General features: G+C 40.0%; 1 long non-coding RNA gene across 1 annotated transcript in view; it reads left to right on the plus strand.

Annotated features, from left to right (window-relative positions):
* Positions 1 to 9,787: 9,787 nt before the first annotated feature.
* The window catches only part of LOC129650183 (uncharacterized), a 40,547-nt gene continuing 31,489 nt past the window's right edge, over positions 9,788 to 18,845 (plus strand). Inside the window, exon 1 of the long non-coding RNA XR_008713654.1 lies at positions 9,788 to 10,935. This is a non-coding gene — a long non-coding RNA (uncharacterized LOC129650183). The remainder of the gene's footprint in view (positions 10,936 to 18,845) is intronic.

Here is an 18,845-nt window from a genome sequence, read left to right on the forward strand (position 1 = left end):
AATAAAGTGATTTTTCTTTAAAAAAAAAAGCATCTGTAAGATGAAGCTCATTACCAAATAATTTTCTGAATACCTATATACTTTTAAGTAGTGACACTTTCTTACACATTTATAATACTGTATCCAAATTACATCAACTTTTTACCTGATTTGTCTGTTACATAAAATGGGATACACAAGCTTAAAGACCCATTCTGGGTCTGAATAAAAGAGATGGAATTTTATCAATATAACGTTGTTTTCTGCTTTGACATTAACAGACCGTATGAATAACTGGAAGGAATAGTAAAGAAATATTTTCTAAAGAAACAATAAAGGAATAAAATGGCGTTTTAGTTTGCACAAGATCAAGCCATCCTTATTTCTTCCTGCCATGTTTTACCGTAAGCTCTGACACTTTTTTCCTCACATTTTAGAATTTGTGCCTGGTGTACTTTATAGTTTATACCTTGTATGTTTTTAATGTCATTAAAAAAAATGTCTAGGCATTTTCCCTTCTTACTCTGTAGCTGTGACAGCACAGAAGGTTGAAACTAAAATAATTATGATCCCTGAAGGCAAGACCTGCAGGTTATGAAGTAGGCCAGGCTTCATCTTAACAGTTTTTACCTCTAATAACACAGAGAAATAGAAAAAGAGTCTACAGGGAGAAACCAGCCTCTTATCTGGGCTCTCTTTTCATTATGAGTTCTTTAAAAAACAAAACAAAAAAACAGCAACAAAAAAACTGCTTTAATAATCTGTTCCCTTGCTTTTCTTCAGGAAGAACATTTTCTGGATTTGAATGTGACATGTTTCATGAGCCTCTGAATCTATTTCCTGAGTCTATGCAGAAGTCCGTCCACTTTTTTATGAGACATCAACTAAATAACTCATAAGCTTTGCAGCCTTAGTTCCATCTGCAGCTCATGCTGCCACTTCGTGGGGGAGGAAAGACCTTGGCAAATGTCCACGTCCCCACACCAGGCAAGAAAATCAATGTTTGCAAAGACCATCGAGCACCATCTCTATTGGATCATGCCCGGACAAGTGGACCATTCAGAACCACTATTGGAGCTCAAGATGAGGTGTATTATCTTCTTTTCCATTACCAGATAGTCAAGGATTAGAAAATCTTTTATCAGTACTCCAGTAAATACAAGTTTATAGAAATAAATTAGCAGAGGAAAAGCACACATATATACAAGTGATATATGAGTATATAAACAACCCTTACACCTGTAGGCACTTTTCTGCCTGGAATATCTGCTCTCCAGCTCATTCTCCTCACTCTCTGTCTCTGGGAAGCAACAGGCTCCCTTTCCAGGGCTGCCTTACCCAAGGCTGGTTTACACTCCCAGCCCTGACCTGTCCAGAGTTCTCTGAGAACTCTGAGAACTTGTCCAAGACTCCTGTGGACATCCATATCAGAGTTTTTGCTCACCTGGTTTCTGGGTTCCCCATGTTTGTTGCTGAACTACAGTGCCCTCCAGTTAATTCCCTCAGATTCACTTCTGAAGTATTGCTTTACTTTTTCTTCTTGCCACTGTGTTGCTGGCCCATCTCCTGCCTCTATCTATCTTCAAGCCAGACAAAGAAAAAAATGAGAAAAATATCAAGCAACTCCTCTCCCTACTTCAGAAATGACCAGCAGAACTCCACCTAACCACGGACCAGGTGTTTCCGGCTCACATTCTTCTGCCTGACAGACCCCTGCATGGGAGCTCTGGTAACCACTTTCTGTTCTGCCTTTTGTTCAGCTCCTGCATGAACCATAGGCAGCCCCCAGGGTTGAGGACAGTGGAGTGGAATGTCAGCCATTTTAACCCTCCTGGTTTGCAAGCTTAGTGTCTGTGTGATCTCAGATGTCATTTCACCTCCTTGGGCCTCCGTTTCGTCATCTGTAAACTGGATATACACATGACCACCTGATGAGTCAGAAGGAGCCAACAAACCCTCAGACTTAGTCTCTGTGTAGTTTTTAGAAGATAAACCACACGTGTTCTGTTAATAGCTAAAAGGCAGACTCACTTAAGAAAGCAGAAATGGAAGTATCAAAATCTAGAGATTTTCTAATGATGTGCTTCTGTGAAGTTTAGCTGCATTAATTAATTTAGCTGGGTGGGGGTGAGTGAGGGCTCTGCCATGTGGTGGCCACTCCAAGAGGCTGGCTCTCCTCTGCTTTCCCTTAGAACAGTCCTCTGTAGAGCCCAATGGTCATAATGTGACCAATCTCCAGATTTGTGGTGGAAGTCTCGAGGAAATCAGGGAAGGAGGGTGAGAAGTATCCTAGTCCCAGGGAGGACATTTAGAACGTTGGATTTTTCTTCCTTGAGCAGGCTTGTGATGTGTGGTCCCTTCAAGCAGAAAGGGTAGAGGAGTGACCCTGAAGGTGTGTGACCACTCACACACCACGCGAGACTTCTCGAGACTTCCAGGGTTTCCTTACTGGTAGAGAACTGGGCGACAGAGCATACGCACACAAGGTGAGGATTGGCTGGGTTGTGGTCCTTTGAGATGCTTTCTAACATCACTGTGGTTGACCCTGCAACTGCTCAGAGCGATGGTTGTGGATGCAAGGTGACACAAGCTATTGCTGACGAGGGTCCTCTCTTTAGAAAGTCTTCCCGTTTCTCTCTGTATGTGGTTTTTGTTGGCAGTAAAGAGATGGGAATCGAATTATGCTCGGCTTCCATCATCCTGGGTGGCTTAGGCCAGGCAGTCTGCAGGGTGCTGGGTATTCTGCATCTAAGGCTGCCGCAGAGAGATTGATGGCTGACCTTTTATTCTTATATCCTGTGTGTACGCAGACTGTGCCTTTATTATGGGCCATGCGTTGTTTTCTAAGTGCTCTGCTTGCCTTAACTCATTTATTCCTCGCAGGACCACTGTGAGGTGGGCACCAATTTTATCCCCTCTGTACAAAGGAACAAACTGAGGCAGAGGGAGGTGAAGCCGTCTTCATGCCCTTCTATTACTAGGAATCATTTTGGTTTTGCAATTTTTGACTTGTGGGTGGCGGTTTCCAGAGGGTTATTTTTCCTAAATTATCTGGTCTGAACTATTTGCTCACTAAGCATTTAAGTGTTTGTTTCAGATGATGACAAACAAACCAGCCAGGGCCAGGGAGAGCCCTGTGAGGCAGTATCACTGATATTAGAAGGTATCACCGTCCAAGCCACAGAGCAGGTGGCCTGAGTGAGCCACTTATAGGAGACACCTGTAGGTTTCAGCTCTTTATCAGTCTCTGACCTTAAATCTGTACTTCTAGAACACATTCCATGTTTCCTTCCAAAGTAAAGGCATCAGTCTGCATCTCTTCTCAGGTAACTCCTTAAAGGGGTTTCGATAACCCACGCAATTTGAATACATCTGTGGAGCAGTTTCCAAGTTGTGTATTGTATCTTTAGTCATACTTACCTTAAAATGAATAAGGAGAGATTAAGAATGGAATTAAATATCCAAAATCACTCTGTTCTCAGATTGAAATGAGAACATTAAACATTTCTAAAAATTCTAAGATTTGTGTGATGGATGGAGGCAACAGCAGATGAGTCCTCCCAGGGAGGAGAGACATTTGCAGGTTCAAATGTTTCTACTGAAAGCCAGTCCCAGCCTCTTTCCTTCCTAAGCAACCGATGCTTCTCATTTTTTCCCACTGGATGGTCTCTTTGTCCTTGCCTTTTCAGAGATTAAATAGCCTTTGTAGGGGCTGGGGGGGGGCATGCTTTAAAGGTCTCACTAGCATCTCATTTGCTCTTTGGAGAGTTGGGTTTGGCAGCAGAGAGGGGAGGGCCTCTTTGGCTTCTAGGAGGAAATGTTCTCCTCCTCTCTCTTCCCTGTTAGCCTTAGTCCAGAGTATGGAGGCCAGCTCCTCCTTGAGAGAGAAGCTTTGATCTGACTACCAGGCTTGAACTGGCTTGGCCTGAGAAGATGTTGGATAATGTAACAAACAAGCTACCTGTAATATCAGCTGGTCAATGAGTAGCCTCCCCAACCCCAAGGCAAAGCTTGACATTGCTGTTTTAAAATAATAATCTATAATCATTTATGTATATCTTAAGCTCAGGGCCCAATAGTTCAAAAATTAAAGGTGAGTACAGAGATTCTTCTCCTTCTACTTCTATTTTAATTTGGGGGTGAGGGTCATTTGCTTTCAAACCTAGATGATGTTCTATATCTATTAGGGCCCCCAACTGAATAAAGTATTAGACAAGTTTCTAGATCTTGATACCAATTTCCATCTCTACTTTCTCAAGGAAGTCTGACTTTTGGCTATTGAACAGAATGCTTATGATATGTAAATCTCATAAAAATACATGGAGATTAAAAATATGAGGGCCTGGGCACGGACTTTGTCCTCACCTCCTGACCCCTCAGCTAGGGCACCTGGATAGGGAAGACACGGAAGAAGAGCGGACTTTGGAAGTGAGTAGCGGGAGTGGGCATATGTCATTCAGTCCATGTGATCAGTAAAAATTTGGAAGGAGGCATGAAGTATCCCCTAGTCTAGGTATATTTTAGATCCCAATGTTTTCTTTGATTCCTAACAGTTCTCAACTTCTACAGTCTCTTTCTGGTCACAACCAGAATCTAGTGACTGAAATCAGAAGAATTTCACCTACTCCTAAGTGTGGGCAAGACCAGAAAAAATGTATATCAATCATCAAGAGTCAAAAACTCAGCTTCAACAATATATTGCTGGTGAGTTTAACAAGCTTCACTTTTGACATAAACAAAACACAGCATTGTAGTCTTTCCCCATCATACTTTAAGCCTGATTCAGTGGGATTAATTTTCCTCTGCCCCAGGATGTCAACTCTGGCAGATCTTATGCTTTTGCCTCCAGTCTTATAAAAAAGATCCTCCAAGGTCACTTTAGGTTGCAAACACAATCTTAGTTCAGTAATTAGAATGTCACGGCAAAGATGTTAATCAAAACTTAGAACGTGACAGCATTCCGTTGTTTGCCTTCCTTCAGCTCTGACTTGCTTCAGGCATGGTCCTCCTGTCTTTACCCCTTCTCCCCCGCCCCTCCCCGTTCACCCCGCCTTCCTCTCACACTTTTCCTGCCTGTTGGTTCCTCGCCAAGGTCAGAGATAGAAGGAGAGAGAAGGGAACGTTATGGTTTCATTAGGCTGGCAGCTTTGTTATTCCTGAGCCTACAGCTGCCTTCCTGAGTTAGTTACTGATGGTTAAATAGACCTTTTCCCCATGGCTGCTTTTCTGTGCTATTTGAGGTGCTCTGCTGAACTCTTCCTCCTGCAGCTTCCGTTAGCTATCTGGATTCTTCTCTATTTTTGCTGGCCGTTTGTAACTCCTGCCTGGGCCTGTAGGAATCCCGTGACACCCTTCCAACCTCTTCCACTCAGGTCTGCTCACCTTCTGTGTTACCCTGTTGGGCAGGACCCAAGACACGATGAGCTGGATCTCTCCCTGACATGGCTTACATCAATTCCCAGGATCTTTTGCCCAGTGAACCCTGAGGCTGCAGGCTGATACCACCACAGAGCACAGGACGATGCTCCTTGACAGAATTAAAACTGGTTGGAAACTATCCTGTATGAAAACTAAGTATGCATAAATATTAGTTAATTTCTGTTTTTTCTCAGTTGTGTGCTGTGGTTAGTCGATCAGTCATGTCTGACTCTTTGTGACCCCAACTATAGCCCGCCAGGTTCCTCTGTCCATGAGGATTCTCCAGGCAAGAATATTGGGGTGGGTTGCCATGCCCTCCTCCAGGAGATCTTCCCAACCTAGGAATTGATCCCAGGTCTCCCTCATTGCATGTGGATTCTTTACCATCTGAGGCTTAAACCAATATTTCTCTCAGTTAGAGATAACAATACAAAAATTGTATTTGATCCATCATATATTTTAGAGTTGCAAATTCTCCCAGAAAGATATACCAATACTATCTTAATGTGGATTATTCAGACTTTGGTTCCTTGCTTTTGTTAAATGCAGTAATGTCACAGTTTTTTTGATATTTAAGTTTTGGTTTTGCGAAAATAAGATTTGAGGGTGGAAAGAAAGAGTTGTTATTAGCATGATTTAATTTTTCTTGCTTTTGAAGTAGCAAAAATTCATTGATTTGAGGGTAAATTATTTCTCTGAAAAAAAAAAATATAGTATACAAAGAATGAGGGCTGATAACATGTTTCCTTGACAAGTCCTTTTAAGAAGACTTTCTAAATACAAAATGCTGAGTAAAATCTTGGGAAAGTGTTGCTTTTTTTTTTTTCAGTAAGTGAATAGGGATCCACTGCACCCTTTTGTTTCTTTCATACTCTTTAGGAATCCTTTCTGAATCTACTTACAATTTTTTTTTTTTTCTGCTTTGAATGTTAATACTCTATGGAACAGCCACTTTATATATGTTTTAAACTGTTGTCTGGCTCATTAAAATTCATTTTTAAGAGTTCCTATGTAGCTTAGATTTGTTTAAACATTCAAAATCAACAGCATATCAGGTCTGGTATGGTTGATGGAATAAAGAGAATATTGAGTGCAAAGTACTGAAATTTAATAAGCTTTGACAAGAAAGGGTAAGATCTCTATTCTTTAGAAACTTATAGTAGATAATAATATCTTATAACTATAGTTCATTATCTCAGTTGATTCTCAACCCCTATGTGACATAGGCAAATCAGATTGTCATATCCTCATGTTAATGATGAAGAAACTGAAGGTCAGGGAGGTTAAGTGAATTGCCCAGTGTCGTCCTGCTGGAATGTTGAAGAACTAGGGTAGGAATCCAGGTTTGCTGTCTCTAAGTCCTGACTTTAGATTATAGCATCATGTTTTTCAAGACAGAAGTGATTGATTACTATTAGCACATGCAAAGTTGGATGAAATGGTTCCTCTTTCCAAAGGCTAGTTGGGAGGTGGACCTGAAAGACAGACAGGTCATTAAATTCTTGCAATAAAATTTGGTAAGGACAATGATAATAGCTATTAAATGAGGCACTAAGAAAAGGAAGGTCTAATTCTGTCAGAGGTGGGAGTGGGAAGGAGTTTAAGCTTTTGTTTTTGATCCATGACTTTATTTCTCTGCCACAAGACCTGTATGTAAAAAAGGAAGTCTCTCCCCTCCCCATCCTGGCCCCTGTGGTCAAGAGACAGATTGAGGAATTAAGTTGATGGTATCGAATACAATAACTCCAGCTGAACAAGAAAGTCTGTGGCCATTGAAGAATTCTTGGTCTGGGAGTAAGGGCCCTTCCCGGGGAAAGACAGTGGAATTAAGGCCTATAGAGAAGATGGCTCCAGACCTTCGACCTCACTTGCTTCAGAAGTCATTGCAGCTCATGGTATTTTCCAGAGATGGCCACAGCAATATTTTGTCCCCCGTGCTCTTCTACAATAGTGTGGCCTTGAGTCTAATTCTTCCTGCTGTGAATCTGGGCAGTCTTGTGGTGGCTTAAACCAATAAATAGAGTGTGGGAGAGCTGCCATGGGATTCCCAAGACTGGTCATAAGAGGCGAGTCCCAGTGTTTGCTGAAACACTCTTGCTTTATTCAGGCTGTGCTGTGCTTAGTCGCTCAGTTGTGTCCAACTCTTTGCAACCCCATGGACTTGTAACCAGCCAGGCTCCTCTGTCCATAGTGATTCTCCAGGCAAAAATACTGCAGTGAGTTGCCGTTTCCTACTCTAGGGGATCTTCCCAACCCAGGGATTGAACCCAGGTCTCCCGCATTGCAGGAAGATTCTTTACCATCGAGCCAGCCGGGAAGCCCAAGAATATGGGAGTGGGTAGCCTATCCCTTCTCCAGGGGATCTTCCCAATACAGGAATCGAACCAGGGTATCCTACATTATAGGGGTTCTTTACCAGCTGAACTACAGAAATTCCCTTATTCAGGCTACTTTCTATAAAAATGAAATCTATACTATTAAGAATGTACTTAAGCCATATGTATCTTCTCTCTCTCATGTACCTGTATTGATCTATCAATTATTGATTTATTGATCTGTGACCATCAATAATGACTATCTAGTCATCTATCTTTCTCAATATCAGAGAAAATGTTTTATTGCAATTAATTCTGTTCTGCGAATTGTTCTTTTAATATTGGAGTCAAATTATGGATATGTGAATTTGTTTATACAAAGAATCAGAATGAAAGTTGAAGTTGAAAATAGATATATTTGCTTACTAATAAGACTGTTCAAAAGGAAGAAAACTGGTGGAAAAGGGGAAAATGTCTAAAAATGCCTAAAATATTCTGACCTTTACTCCTGTATAACCTCATGTTTTCTAAGATTTTTTTTCTCTTTCTCTCCAGGTCCTCTTACTCAATTTTTTGGTAGCCTCCTTGGCTACCTCTTACTTACATCTACCTCTTACTTTTTGGTGATTTCCACAGTTACTTCCAAGGCCCACTTTCCCTTCCTTTTTCTTTCCATTTCTTCTTTCCTTTCTTCCTCCCCACACTCTCCAAGGATGATCTTATTCCCTTTTTTGGCTTAACTACCATTTATTGTAGACCATCATTAACTCCACAAACATTTACTGAGTGCTTTCCATGTGCCAGACATTCATCTAAGAGCTGGGGATATGGTTATAGCTTAACATTTTTAGTGGTTTTATGCGTATGAATTTTATTTTCAACTGGCAGTGATCACCAGAGAAATTCAAATATTATTGTATATATTTATATTAACATATGTGTCCTGAAGATGACGCATGTTTAGGAAAGAATAAGTAACTGGTTAGCAGCCTGAGCCAGCAGACTTTTCCTACCTCTTAACTTGGAAACATATCTATTTTTCCTTGGAATTAAGGTAGCATGATTGATGAGAACATACTTTTCCATTTTGACGATTATTGCACCGTTTTGAATGCAGTTGGGAAGTCCTCGATGATGACAGTTACTAACGGCAGAAAGGCTATTTGAAGTGGATGTCAAGAGGGGAAGAACTAGGAAGTGTCATCTTACTATGGTCTTCTTGGCTCTCGTTGTACTGGATCACTGTGAGCCAGTTTCCAGACTTGAGATGATCTTGATTGTCTTCTGTCTCAGACTGAAGTTATTTGGTAATGGTAACAAGGACTTTCCAGAGAAATAACTAGGGGAAATACCATAAAACTGTTTATGGAGTTGAAAGCAGATGTCTTTGGTGATGTTCATATTGGGCAAAGACTGTGCCTCATTTTGGATTGTATAGAAGGACATTCTTGGCTTCCAGCAAATTCTAACCCTAATGTAATTTGCAAAATTATTTGGTTTGGAAAGATATAGAAAAGTCAATATGAAATCATCATGTAACTTTTACTTTCAATCTGAGGAGCTTAAAAGTCAACATGAAGCTCATCCCACTGGTACTGTTTAAAAAAAAAATTCATTTAAAAATAAAAATAAAAAGGGTCCATCTGCATCAAAATGAAAAGCTACCATTTCCCCTAAACTTTGTGCGTACTTTGTATCACCATGCTGTTTAATCCTTTTCTTTTTGAATTCAAAACACTGAAGGGCTTTGTTCTAAAACTATCTTTAACCAAAGCAGCTGGTCTGTTACACACAGAAAGAGTGCTTAACTTTTACAAAGCTTAGCATTCTCTTCTTATAGCCAAGTTCTCCTGTTCTCTAATGCCAGTCATTCCTAATTATCTTCAACTGTGTCACACTGTCTCCTGAGGTGCTCTCTGATATTTTAATACCGAAGACCTGTAGGCCAATTATTTAATCACACCCTGACCTAGTGATGTATTTCCTTTTTGTTCTGCCTAGGCAAGAAGTTTCCTGTTAAACTGAAGAGAAACACAAGTCCCTTTGTGATAGGTATGGGATAAAACATAGACAGGAGAAATTAATAATATAGTGGAGTGCATCTTTGGGTAGTAGCACTATCAGAACTCATAAAATTACTCTGAAGCATGGTAACTGCTGAGTATAGCAGAGTAGAGTGGGAGGGAGTGAATACTTATTGAAATACCTACCATGTGTCGGGCTTTGTGCTATGGTTTTCGTATGCTTTCTTATTTAAATCTCACAACAAAAATTAGGACGTGATTATTCTCCCTAACTCATAGATGAGAAAGCTAAAGTTCAAAGATATGAAAAACACTGATGCCAAATCATACAGGTAGTAGAAGACACAGCCAGTGTTTGAACCCAAAAGCTTTGTTTTTTTCCCAGTGCATTATGAAACTATATATGGCATCCATCAACTATTTTATTGCATGATGCCTCAAGAGAGAGAGCCAAGACATCCTCACAATTGCTTTAAATGTAATGCTTGACCTCCATAAGTGACAACAATCAGACAGTGAGGAAAACAGTTTACGGTCTGCAAACATCAGCTCAAGAAACAGTCTTGGCACTCAGATTGACAATCCCCATCCATACCATCAGAGATGAAAACCTGAGTCTCTCATTTTCCTGTTATAACCAAGGAAAAAGGGAAGCATTATGCTGGCTTTTCTCTGTGTTCAAAGGATGGGATCAGGTGCCTGATTGTGAAGATGCTGTGTGTTGATGATCCACCCCTTACCTTCCACTAATTGGCTTCTGAGTGCTTTTCCTCCAAGACTTAATGAGAAACATCCTACCTGGTGCTTTAATAATGTGAAGATTTTTCTTCATTGTTGTTAAGCCATTCTTTAAAAAAAAAAAAAGAGAGAGAGAAACTTATTCAAAGTTTAGTTTCAATATGCTTGAATTTTAATCTCATATTTCTTAGCTGAAGCACATTTTTTCTTTTGGATCAGAAAGCACTCCTGGCTGCTATCAAGAGTAAGAAATACCGTCCTGAGACAGATGTCTGTTTCCTCTGCCAGGCTGGTGTGGAAGCCGACCCGTGTTTCCTCCCCCATCCGAATGCTGGGAAGCAGCAAGGAGGTATCAAGCATTCTGCCTAAAACATGTTTTCTCACCCCAGTGCTCTTGCCACTTCCAACGTCTTTAAAAATAACAGCAAAATGGCTCTGGAAGTAGATGGCATTCATGTGAGGTAAGTCCCTAAGAATCATGCCTATCCTGAGAGTCAGGCAAGGACAAGCTTTGAGTCGGGTCAGACCTAGGTTTGAATCTCACCCCTAATGGTTTATCAGAAGCTTTGTCTTGGGTTAGTGATGGGTCAGGACCTTTCCTGGGAACCTGGAATTTTAATTAAGACCCATAAATGGAAGACAAAGGGCTGTAAGTGCCTATAACCTTGTAAAGGGAGTCTAGACATTTCTTTGTAGACCTTATTAGGAAATGGTAAAACTAGTCTTTGAACTCTTGGTTCTTGGCCCTCATTGTCCAGCTCCAATCTACATCACAGAAAGTTAGTTGGTGTGGTAGAGAAAAGGGGGATTCTTTGAAGGGTATGAACAGGATTAGAAAATGCTAGGCAGATAGTTCTCCTCTGCTTCCTTCTTGGCCTCAAACCCTAGAAAATGATTGTTAGAGACAGGGGCCATCTGATGGAAAAGGAAATTGACATTTCACAATCTTGCTATTTGCTTGATGACCTAAATCAGAGGTCAGCAGACTTTTTCTATAAAGAGCCAAACAGTAAATACATCAGGCATTGTGGGCTTTTCAGTCCTGGATGCAGCTGTTCAGCTCTACTGTTGTGGCGTGAAAGGAGTCCTAGGCAGTAGGTCAGTGTGGCTGAATTCCAACAAAACTTTCTCTTCAAAATTCTACTGGTCAGACTTGGCCTGTGGGTCACAGTTTGCCGATCCCTGACTTAGAGATTTAACTTTAGTTCTTTAGGTTGGATCACAAGTGAATTCCTAGAATAATTTTTGATGAGAAAATAAAGGCTAGGGTCTTCCATTATGACCTTGTCAAGAAAAATGGGGAAGGACTTTGAAATGGGCAAAAAAAAAAAAAAAAAACAAAAACAACTGGGTATTTTTAAATGGAAGTTAGACATTGCCTAGAACTCTCTTCTTGGTTATTTGAGTTACTTTATGACACTGTAAATTATAGAATATTGATAGTAATGGAAATTACTCCTGTTCATAGAGATGCGAGTGAATTTTATCTGAGGGAGATGCAATTGATACCTCCCTCTTTTGTCTCCAAAGAAGCTAGTTTTATATAAACTAAGCAAATGCCGTATTTCATTCCAGTATTCCCAAGGTCCTAAATATATATCTGTACTTTGAATTCTCCTTTGAACAAGTTCTGACACCTTACTGGTTCCCTCATTAGTTATTAAGTTTGAGGTCATCTTTAATAAATGTCCATTTTATATTTGCACAGGAGTCACAATTCTGTCTTTTAATATCCAGGAAAGGAGAGTGTTAGAGAAAGTGTGTTGGGCACCTTTCATGTATCTGCAGAATTCTCTTGACCCCTCACCTCCTACTGAAATCACTGCTGGTGTTTTGTACAGGTACAGTGAAATAGGGCCTGACCCCAAGCCCACACTGCATAGCCTCCCTTCCTGCCCTAGGGCCTCTCTGATATAACAGCTATGAATTCATTTACACTCAACTTGAAATTATAGGGTGGAAGAAAGCTGAGCACCAAAGAATTGATGCTTTTGAACTGTGGTGTTGGAGAAGACTCTTGAGAGTCCCTTGGACTGCAAGGAGATCCAACCAGTCCATTCTGAAGGAGATCAGCCCTGGGATTTCTTTGGAAGGAATGATGCTAAGTCTGAAACTCCAGTACTTGGGCCACCTCATGCAAAGAGTTGACTTATTGGAAAAGACTCTGATGCTGGGAGGGATTGGGGGCAGGAAGAGAAGGGGACGACAGAGGATGAGATGGCTGGATGGCATCACTGACTCGATGGACGTGAGTCTGAGTGAACTCCGGGAGTTGGTGATGGACAGGGAGGCCTGGCGTGCTGTGATTCACGGGGTCGCAAAGAGTCGGACATGACTGAGCGACTGAACTGAACTGAACTGAACTGAATACCAATGGGGCCACACTTAACCAATGGAGGAAGAAAAATGGTGGATAAATGCTTCCTACTTTCCTCAGTGCCTCCAACTCCCCAACCCTGAAGTGCATTTCTCACAGGTCTGCAGTCTGTCCTGACGTGATCCCTATCCTTGTCCTGTGTGGCTGGCCAACTTAATAATGTATATGTGTATTGGCTTTGCCTCCTTCTGTTTCTCTCGTCTCCTGCTCTCTTGCTCCTTGGGATTATTACTCCCAAGTAAACTACCTGCAGGCAAAGCTCAATCTTGGACCCTACTTTTTGGGAAGTTAGGCTAAGACAGGGAGAGACCTGCACTTTAATGCTAGACAGGCATTCACAATGTTTCCTGGAGGCCATGTTGACCACGATGAACAGGATAGCAAGGAGTGAACTCTGCTGGAAGAAACCTGTCTGGGAGGAGAGTTTGCTGGGTCCAGGTAGCCCTGACAGAAAGAGAACGGGAATTCAGGTGAAGTTAAAGAGGTTAGCCTGAAACTGCATTCCCTGTGCCGAGAAATGGTACAATGAGAGGTCTCTGAGGAGGACTTGGAGAAATGTACACTGAAGCCCATAGAACAGGCAGAATTTGATGACTGCTTTGTAGACGTTATTAGACATATCAAAGAGAACTGGGAAAAGCATCAACTGAGAAAAGGAGCATCTACTTTTTTACTACTTTTCCACCTACTGCCCTTGACCACAGAGGAGGTAAGGCAACCTGAGTTGATGAGGAAGGCTTTGAATTAAAGAGAGGAAAAGAAGAGACGGTGCTGCTTTCCCCTCTTCACTGATAGTCTGTAAGATTGTGAGTTAGGATTAAAGGTGCAGGAGGGGAGAAGTTCTTATTTGGTTGAGAGACTGAAGTTTTGATTTCAACTGGATTTGACCTTAAGTTAGACCTTAGTGCCTTCTTAATACCTTCATTTTAATGCTGAAAAATGAGGGAAAGCTTTGGACTCTGTGTCAGTTATTATCAAGGGCAGGTAAGGAAAAGCTGACAGTATGGAAGGGCTCTTTCCTGAATTTATCCCATTCAATGAATTAGTTAACTTTTCGGGTTTTATTTTCCTCATCTTCAGAATGGGGATACTAGATCTACCTTATAGGTTTTTTTGTAAGGATTCAGTGAAATGCTTGGTGTGGTGTGTATTGACTGACTGATCGATTAACCGAAAGAGAGAATGACGGTACAGAACTCAAGACTCCACTGGACAAATATTTTCACTCATTGAGTGATCTCAGATCAGATATTGCCTCTTTCCAGTCAGCCTTTAAAAACTGTTGTAATGATCAGAGTGTCTTTTTCTCAGCTAATTAAGTAGGCAAATCTTTTATTATTATTATTATTATGGCTTAGATGATATTGCTGCCCAGCACTTTCCCTGTCATCTTTTTCTGATGCACCTCCTTATAATTTTCCCTTTGTTACCTAAGAACATCAAGGCACATTCTCATCAAACTTAGCACCATAATTAATAAGGAGACATGGGACTGAGATGCACATTTTTTTTTTTTCCTCAACTGCTTTACCCGTAACAATTTAATTCTGGAAGCATATACATATACATCTTGTGACTTAAGATGTTATTTGTCCTTCATCAAAATGAAGGTGTCATTTTCAGGGTGAAATTACAGAATTGACAGAACTTAATCTTCCCGAGCACTGGAGAAGGAAATGGCAACCCACTCCAGTGTTCTTGCCTGGAGAATCCCAGGGACGGGAGAGCCTGGTGGGCTGCCGTCTATGGGGTCGCACAGAGTCAGACACAACTGAAGCGACTTAGCAGCAGCAGCAGCAGCAGCAATCTTCCCGAGTAAGGCAGGAGTGCTTCCCTCCTTGCTCCTTGGTGCTTCTGACTTAGGCTTTGTTCTTGTTATTTTATCTTGCCGAAAAGTATGTGTACAAAGCATTTGTCTGGGGACTGTGACCGGCTCTGACAGTATTGTCCAAAAGCTCAGCCATCAATACGAGTTTCTCTTATTGACTCCCGCCCCTCATGGTCTCCCCGCATTTTCTTAGTAAAAATTTCCCAAAGAAGGGAACAGTGATATGTGAAGAAGTATGAAAAATTCCTCCTATGGTACTGGTGATTATACCAACAGCCCATAAAATCTTTGCAAAGGAGCTGTAGGTATCCTGACCTCCATCTAGGGCATAAAGGTCTCCTTAACACAAGCAGGAACATGTTTCCCACCAGAGTTGGTCCAAACATAAGTCTGTCTCCTCTGAGGAAGAGAGGTCTAGGGAACATCTGTTTCAGTGGTTTTGTGGCCAATCTCAAGCAGGGCTGGCCCTTTGTAAAATGTCTGAATCATAGAAGTTTGACACAGGTAAGATTTTGGGTACTATTTTAGCATTTTTTCCCCAGTCCCAGCCCCTGCCCCCCATTTCCATCTGCTCCAAGCTGCTCAAGGTACCTTGTACTGTTGGTTCTTAAGGTTCACCATACCCAGCAACACAATAAATCTTCAGTGAGTACTTGCTGAATGAATAGATGACACTGATGACTTTTATCCCTACCTGTTGCCGAAGGGCTTATATTTCCCTGTAAAGTGGTTTCCAGTGTGTGGACCATAGAAGTCATGGAAGAGACGTGTTGCAGCAACCCCTGTGCCCCCAGACATCCAGGTCCACCAGGATACCCAATTAAGCACATTTCCATGATCTTTATGCTACTGTTTTTCCATGTATATAAAGGAAATTGGGATTAATGCATAATAATGTTTATAATCCTTACTGGACAGGGCTTAAAAATAAAGATGAAAAGGTGTAAATCTGTACTGATTGCTGTGACAGGATGTTGATAAGTAATTTTGTGAGAGAGCTTGGTGATAAAATAGTGTGCAAAGTGTGATATCATTCCTGAAAGATCATACATAAAATACTGTATAGATAAATAGATTGGTATAAATCAGGATACAAATGAATTGTCTGACGAGTGATCCTCATTTTTAGTTTATTTCTTCATTTTGGTGGAATATATCATCCAGTTGGTTTCTGGGAAAATGAGCACAGGGAGTTTACGTTTTTTTTTTAGATCATTCATTTTTTTTCCTGTTATATTTTTATTTTAAAAGTTTTTTTTTTCTTCTTATGCTCCTTTTAAAAAATAGTGTTCTTTTCTTAGTCCATGGGTATGATTTTCCCTAATGTCTGGACATGTAAATTATAATTTTTAAAGTGTTTTTCTCTCTTATTTTTCTGCAATTTTTGTGTTGTTGTTGTTTTGATCTTAGACTTTTCTGTTTGTTTTTGGTGAACTGTAGTGATCATGTTTAAGAACAGACGTTCAAGGTGAATGGAATCTCTAGGGTGTGATGGAGCCTTGCCAACTGGTGGCCTTGTGTTGGTGGCTTCTCTGACACTACCGCTGGGTCACGTGAGTTTCTCTAGCTTCCTGCTAGTGTGGAACAGTTTAGGAGTCTGTCTGTCGTCATTCTGAAAGGTAACCAGGAAAGGGACTGGAGGTCACTGTTTAGAATGTACATTTTCACTGTAATCGCCCACTTTTCAGCTTTCTGCATGACCCCAATGCTCAGCTATGCCTGGCCAGTAACTCCAGAGCTGCTTGTTTAAGTGCTCTGGATAAACCTCTTTGTTCTTTCCTGGGTAGAGAAGGTGAGAACTGAATGCCTAGGGTAGAGCAGGCATCTAGGTTCTAACTACTGCCTATCCAGACTTCAACCATATAATGTCTTAAGATATAATTTGCAAACTGTATAAGAGACATATTTGACTTGTAAACATATATTTTGATGTATTTTAAGTCTACTTAATATATTCAAAATAGAAATTTAATATGTTTAAATTTTATTTGTAGCTATATTTAACTCAAAAAAAAAAAACAATGCTTTGACTATAATGTTAATGTATGTTCTTTGCTGGAAATAGCTAGTTACTTACCCAGGCAATTAATTTATTTTTACAGTTGGTCATGCAGTTAGATAAGTTGAACAGGTGATTATTTTTCATATACCCCTTTCTTTTTCTTTTTATCTTCTTACATGGTATAATATACGTGTTTTCTATAAAAAACTGATGCAGAAGTGGGGACACAGAAGTTGAATATTCCTTCACTATCTCTCTCACTCCTCAATCATGCATTACTTCCCAGAAGTAATCAGTTTTAAAAACTGGTGTCAATAGTCTGTACTGCCTTTGGGGCTATTATCTTGGACTTCTCCTTTTAATTAAGTTAATATTTACTATCATGCCTACTGGAAAATGAATGAAGAAGTTCAGGATACCACCTCTCAAACTCATATAATTTACTTGAATATTGGAGCAGGTTTGGTGGAAGGTAAAGAACTGTGCCCTACGTGAATTCTGGTTCCTTTCAAGAGCTTTCAATTAATTATAAACAGGCCAATATCTCCCCAGGTTCCTGAAGACTGACTATCATACAAATTGATTCTACAGATCACAACATTGGGTATCAGACTTTAAGAAAGATGATTTTAAAGTGTTTCCTTGTATTCCGTATGAGGAAAGAGATCCAACTGGGAGAATTAGAATGAAATAAAGAATCCGAGCTGACGCCAGAATGAAAGCCTGTGTGCTGTGAGAGGCATTCAAATAATTTTTTAATGAACTGGTTCCTTTGACTTATTTTAAGATCTATATGTAGGGGGAAGTAAAAGCATGACAGGAATAAAATAGATGGAAAAAAATTAAACAAGATTCTGCCCCATTAGTTATGACTGACAAGGAAAAGATAATAGCCAAAGAGCAAACGGAGTTTGTTAGCAGAGAAAGATAATGATAATGGAACTTTCACAAATATATCAGAGAAGAAGTAGATAAAAGTTTTTTAAAAGTTCAGTAATCAGTAGAGATACGTACAATATGAATGACTCAAATATGGTTGAGATATTGGTGTTTAAATCCTGTCACTACGAAAATAAGAAGTGAAGTTTAGAGCACTAATGACTAATGGAGGAAATTGCAAACATGGCTACTAAAAATGCAGATAAGTGACTATTTGTACTGAGAAATTTTCAACTTCGATTTATCAGCACATGTAGTTGACATGCCTCCTCTTGGGTAATATGAGAATCAGCTAATGTGCTTACCAAACCACTTATGATGCATAATTTTTATAAGATAATTGTGCTGATTTAACATGAACTAAATATTGAAATATATTGAAGTCTGGAGCTGCCAATTTTCAAATAAGGAAAGAAGGGAAGCTGAAATAACAAATTATTTGAAAGCTCTGTGGTTTTATTCTTCAGACTGACCTCTCCTCCTGTTTAGCTCAGAAGGCCAGTAGTCACAAAAAGTTACCCATGATCCCTTTTCTAATGTGAATTTAAGCTAAGGAGATGTGCATACACTTGTGTTTTCATTTCCTCTTCACCTTTATTTTCAAAAGAAAGAATAAACCATGTTTATTGATCAAATCCTGGGAAATCCATCTGTGTAGTAGACTGGTCTACAGAGTGTATCTCCATACAAGTATCCATCGAGCAGTGGGAGGAAAATAGTAGAAATTCTATTTATCTATTTATTTACTATTAATATATTATCTAAAATTAGAAAGTTGACTAATTTATAATTTATTGGTTGACATTTATTTTAGGGTGTTTCGCAAATGATTGGATATTGGTAGATAGTTGACTGCTCTCTGTAGCCTGTGAACTTTTATAGTCTATATGGGCCTGTTACAGTAGTTTTACAGAGGATATTATCTTGTTTGCATTTCAGTCTTTAGGCGTAAAGAGGACTAAGGAAAAAATCTGTCAGAGACACAGAGATAAAATATAATGATAGCAGTGATTAGGCATAGACAAGCATCTACAACATGGCGGCGCTGACATTTTACCCACCCCTAACATGAGTTCATATTTAGGCATCTAAGAGGCAGAAGCAATAGCAATCTAATCATCATATTATTAGATGTAAAGCTTGGAAGCTATTAAGAAAGCTTTTTTACATGTGAATTTACATCCACAACAAAGGGATTAGCTACTGATGGTGTGAAGTCATCATG

The sequence above is a fragment of the Bubalus kerabau genome, chromosome 4 (genome assembly GCF_029407905.1).
Source record: "Bubalus kerabau isolate K-KA32 ecotype Philippines breed swamp buffalo chromosome 4, PCC_UOA_SB_1v2, whole genome shotgun sequence".
NCBI lineage: Eukaryota > Metazoa > Chordata > Mammalia > Artiodactyla > Bovidae > Bubalus > Bubalus kerabau.